The following is a 6000-nucleotide window of genomic DNA, read 5'->3' on the forward strand; positions in this document are numbered from 1 at the left end:
AAATTCTATACAGGGTTGCTATGAGTCAGAATCACTCAACAGCACTTAATAACAATAACATGGGTAATATAACTATCTATAGTTAAGAAGCAGCATTGTAGGATAAACACTGGAGTGCTAACCACAATGTTGGTAGTTAAAACCAACCAAGCACTCCACAGGAGAAAGATGGGGCTTTCTCCAAAATGTCCAACTTTAGAAACCAAATAAAGGGTCACTATTAGAGTCGTGATGTGGCACTGTGGGAAAATGCACTGGACTTCAAGGTTCGTTTGAACTGCAAGATCGGCAGTTCAAGCTTACCAGCTGTTCCTCAAAAACCCTATATAGTATAGCTATAAGTTGAACCAACTTGACAGCACTTTGCAACAACAACATGAGTTGAAATTCACTCTATGGCAGTGGGGAATGAAATGGGTGCTATGTTCTGGGTTTGTTGCATGTTGTTGTTAAGTGCCGTGGAGTCGGTTCTGACCCATAGCAACCCTGTACAGGGTTTCCAAGGCTGTAAATCTTTACAGGAGCAGAAAGCCTTATCTTTCTCCCACAGAGCGACTGGTAGTTTCGAACTGCTGACCACAAGGTTCACAGCCCGATTCGTAACCACTACTCTACCAGAGCTCCTTGTCTAGCAATATATTAATTTAAGGTACTGACAATGATCTATTTCTCTTGTTAGGTGGTATTGATTCCACCCAAGTATAGCAATCCCATATCCAACAGAATGAGACAGCGTCCAGTTGTCCACCATTGTCAATCATTGGCATGTTTGAGCCCATTTTTGCAATCACTGTGTCAGGCCATTTCATTTTCACTGACCCTCTACTTTGCCAAGGATAGTACCTTTCTCCAAGGACTGATCCCTCCTGATGATATGTCCAAAGTGCATCAGATGAAGTCTTACCATCCTCATTTCTAAGGGGACTTCTAGCTGTACTTCTTCCAAGACACCAGTGTTTGTTCTTCTGGCAGACAATAGTTACTCAAGATTCTTCACTAACACCATCATTCACAGGTGTCAATTCTTTTCTGATCTATTTAATTCATTGTCCAGATTTCACATGCATATGAGGCAATTGAAAATACCATGGCTTGAGGCAGGTGCATCTTAGTTCTCAAAGTGCTATTTTTGCTTTTTGACACTAAAGCATGGGTTTTATAGAAAACTTGCCCAATGTAATATGTTGTTTGATTTCTTGACTGCTGGTTCCATGGGTAAAGTCGTTTGGGCAGCCAGAGATATAAGAAAAATAATTTCAAATATTTTTGGATTGATTGTGAATCCAAGTAAAATGAAATACTTAACAATGTCAATGTTTTCTGTTTATTGTGATGTTGCTTATTGGTCCATTTGTCAGGATTTTCATTTTCTTTATATTTAGTTGTAATTCATACTGACGGAAGGCAGTAGTGTGGATTTAATCTTCATCAGTAAGTGCTTCAAATCCTCATCACTTTAAGCAAACACGGTTATGTATTTCTGTATATCACAGGTTGTTAGTAAATCTTCATCCAACTCTGGGGCTGAATTTTTCTTCATATAGTCCAGCTTCATGGATTATTTGCTCAGAAGACTGAATAAGATTATGGTGAAAGAATAAAAGTGGATTCATAACTTGACTGATTTTTAAATCACACAGTATCCCCTTGTTCTCTTTCTTTTGATAATTTAGAGACTGACTTCTATAATTTTCCTCTGGAGACTAACAAATTTGTTTTTCTATCAGCCAATTAAATTAATAGCATACTGCATTGATGTTGTATTACAGGAAAAAGCAATTTATAGCCTCAGGACAAGTCTGTAATACTACCTGTCTTTATAAATAGTTATTGGAGCACAATAGGCCATTTGTTGATGCATTACTTTGGGGCTAGAACAGAAGATTTAAGTAGTAGCGACAAAGATTGTATAGACAATAAAACCAAAAGTGTTTACTATCTGGCCGTTTACACGTGTATTTTGGAGAAAACAAATATTCCCAGGTGACTCTAATGTATGGCCTTAAGTCAGAATCACTCAATTAACAAATTTTAAGATCTCTTGCATATTCTGAAATTCTTTAATTCTGGACATCAGTATGGGTATGGGTGTATAACTTTATGAAATAGAGCATGCAGTTCATGCAATTTTAATCATATAATAATTATATACAATTTACACTCTCCTCACCTATTACTTAACTCATATTCGTCTTATACTTTGTTGTTGTTGTTTAAATACAATAAAAGCACAGTCATTTGGGCAGCAGAGATATAAGAAAAATAATTTCAAATATACTTTAAAATACGTGATCTAAGACTAAAATGTATGCTTTATATGTTAAGCTTTTGTGCTAGTATTGCTTTGTTTTACTTTTTTGTTGTTCCTTTTGCTTCTTTCCCACATTAGTTGTTGTATACATGACCATGAATACAAAACTTAGCCATAGAAATCAGAGATATCATGACAAGAGAAAGCATTCAACATTAATTTACTTTGGAACAATGGATAAGAATTTCTAGAAGTCAGTTTCAGAGATTTTGGACATAAATAAGATGGGAAATGCTCATTAATCAAGTCCCAGCTATCTAGTTCTCAAAGGACATAGAATCAATAACGTTCAAATTTTCTATTTTACCAAAGCCTTTCTCACTCAGCACCTTGATACAGACTTTATGGGCAGTTTTCCTGTAGATTTACTCCTTGGCATGCATGCAAGAACAACAGCCTCTTTAGATGCTGGGTAGACAGAACTTTACATTTTGAAATAGCTATCCCTGCTTGCAAAGTAAAAACAATCAAGCATCAACTTTATCCCATGGAAATGCTTTCCGTAATAAGATAATGATTGTGGTGGGTGACTTTGAATTTTCATGATGCAAATATTGATTTTAGAAAGGTTCCACCATTACCTCACTCTTAAAAAATAGAAACATGTAGAAACATTACCTTTTGCCTACATAAAAGATTAACAAAATATATTTGAAACATATATGAGAAAAAGCTTATTATACATTTACGTCTCTATATAAAGAATGCCTACAGCCCAACAGTGAGACGCAATCCATACCAAAGGTTGCGGTCTTTGATCTTCATCAGTAAATATTTTAAGTCCTCTTCACTTTCAGCAAGCAAGGTTTTATCATCTACATATCGCAGGTTGGTAATGAGTCTTGCTCCAATCCTGATGCCAAGTTTTTCATCATATAACCCAGCTTCTCAGATTATTTGCTCAGCATACTGGTTGAATAAGTATGGTAAAAGAATACAACCTTGTCGCACATCTTTCTTAATTTTAAACCATTCAGTGTTCCCATGTTCTGTTCGAACAACTGCCTCTTGGTCCAGGTACAGATTCCTCATGAGCACAATTAAGTGTCTAGGAATACTCATATTTCACAATGTTGTCCATAACTTGTTATGATCCACACAATCAAAAGCCTTTGCGTAGTCAATAAAGCACAGGTAAACATCTTTCTGGTATTCTCTGCTTTCAGCCAAGATCCATAGGACATCAGAAATTATATCCCTTATTCCACATCCTCTTCTGAATGCAACTTGAACCTCTGGAAGTTCTCTGTCAATGTATGATTGTAGCGGTTTCTGTATTACCTTTTGTAAAACTTTAGTCGCATAGGATATCAAAGAGATTGTCCAATGATTTGCACATTCCATTGGGTCACCTCTCTTTGGAATGTGCACAAATATGGGTCTTTTCCAATCAGTTGGCCAGATAGTTGTGAAAACAAAAATCCTCCCTACTGGACCAATAAACAACATTCTTATCAATGGAGAAAATATTGAAGTTGTCAAGGACTTCATTCTTCTTGGATCAACTATCAACACTCATAGAAACAGCAGTCAAGAAATCAAACGATTTGCATTAGGCAAATCTGCTGCAAAAGACCTTTTTAAAGTGTTGAAGAACAAAGATGTCAGCTTGAAGACTAAGGTGAGCTTGACCTAAGCCAAGTCACCTCATATGCATGTGAAAGCTGGACAATGAATAAGGAAGACCGTAGAAGAATTGATGCATTTGAGTTATGGTGTTGGAGGAAAATATTGAAAGTGCCATGGGCTGCCAAAAGAACAAACAGATCTGTGTTGGAAGAAGTGCAGCCAGAGTGCTCTTTGGAGGCCAGGATGGCCAAACTTCGTTTATCATACTTTGGACATATTGTCAGGAGGGACCAGTCACTGGAGAAGGATATCATGTTTGGTAAGGTGGAGGGTCAGAGAAAAAGAGGAAGACTCCCAGAGAGATGAATTGGCAAAGTGGCAGTATCAATGGACTCAAGCACGGCATCAGTAGTGAGGGTGGCCCAGGACTGGGCAGTGCTTCATTCTGTCACTCATAGGGTCTCTACGGGTCAGTACTGACTCAATGGCACCTAGCAACAACAACAGCCCAACATCATGTGTCAATGTTGTTGTTAAGTGCTGTCAAGTTGGTTCTGACTCATAGCTACTCAGTGTAGAGTTTCCTAGGAGTGGCTGGTGAGTTTGAACCACCGACTTTGAGGTTCAATCCAACCATGAGGATGAGTGCTTATCCTATGGCACCACACCATTACCTCAGATTTAATGACTTAAAACAATACATATTTACTCTCTTACATTACTGGAACCTTACATTTCATTACAGAAACCTGAAATGAATAAAATGAACAAAATCTGAAAGAGCAAAAATCAAAGGAGAGATATTTCCTTCAGGAGGTTATGTGAAACAATTCCATTGACTTTTACATTTCTTAAAGCCTGCTGCCATGCCTTGACTGATAGTCACATCACTCCACTCTCTGGTTCCATGCTCACATTACTTTCTCCTCTCTCTGACCTCCTGCATCTATTCTTATTTTCAGGAACTTTTAGGATTACAAGAATCCCACCTGGATTATCCAGGACACCCTCCCTACCTCAAAATTCTCATTACATCAACAAAGTCCCTCTAACCCTATAAGGTAACACTCAGTTTCTGGATATTAGGACATAGACATACGTGTCTGTGGGAACGTAGTTCTGCCCATGTCACAGATCAGAAAACACATTTCTCTGAAGACCTAATTTAACAAATTTATTGAAAATGTTAGACGTCTTTTCACATATATGTTTATTATAACTCTTTTGTGGCTTAAAAATAATACTGACAAAAATCCACTTTGAAGAGCTTAAAGATAATGAAATGATATCATGGAATTTCCTTTAAACAGTTCAGAGACATAAGTGCATAAATCATATATCGTTGCAAAAGATAATTTTATCTGAAATCTACTTGTTGCAATCTTAATGCATTACAAGTTGAGTAAAATCTTACTTAAAATAAGACTTTGAAACTAGCTCTGAAGCTAGACGGAAACCTTGAGGATGGGATGGCAGGACATGCATGTATTTAATGTATTTAGAACTTTCTTCATTCTAGGTACTCTCAGTTTCTAATTCTTTCCTCTGTGCAACACAATTAACTTTGTGAAATGACTTCCACCAATGTTTCACAGAATGACTTTCATGTGGACTGGCCTTTGTTACCAGATTTCATTGTGTGATGTACTTAGCAATACTACCTTACAGAAAGGCGAACTGAAGGAAACAAACAGACCAAAAATACCCCAAACAAATACATTAAAAAAAAAAAAAAAGACAACTTGTATTTCTTGAAAGTATTTCTTGAAAATATCTAAGTATTTCATGAAAGAAAATCTCTAAATGGCCAATGTTGTTGTTAAGTACTGTTGAGTCGGTTCTGAACTTGTGTAGAGTTTCCTAGGAGCAACTGGTGAGTTTGAACCACTGACCTTGTAGTTTAAATCGACCTAGCAGTCCAGAGCTTATCCTACAGCGCCACACCAGGACTGTGAAACTGTGCTCAGCTTCATCAGTCATCAGGCAAATTAAAATGAAAGTGAGAATACAATAGCTCTTCACATCCATCAGAAGTAAAATACAAAGGAAAGGAATTTGTACAGGAGTATTTACCTCTGAGGCAAACACACCAATAAATGTGGTGGAGCATTGTTGTTGTT

Source organism: Chrysochloris asiatica, unplaced genomic scaffold (assembly GCF_000296735.1).
Source record: "Chrysochloris asiatica unplaced genomic scaffold, ChrAsi1.0 scaffold00003, whole genome shotgun sequence".
Classification (NCBI taxonomy): domain Eukaryota; kingdom Metazoa; phylum Chordata; class Mammalia; order Afrosoricida; family Chrysochloridae; genus Chrysochloris; species Chrysochloris asiatica.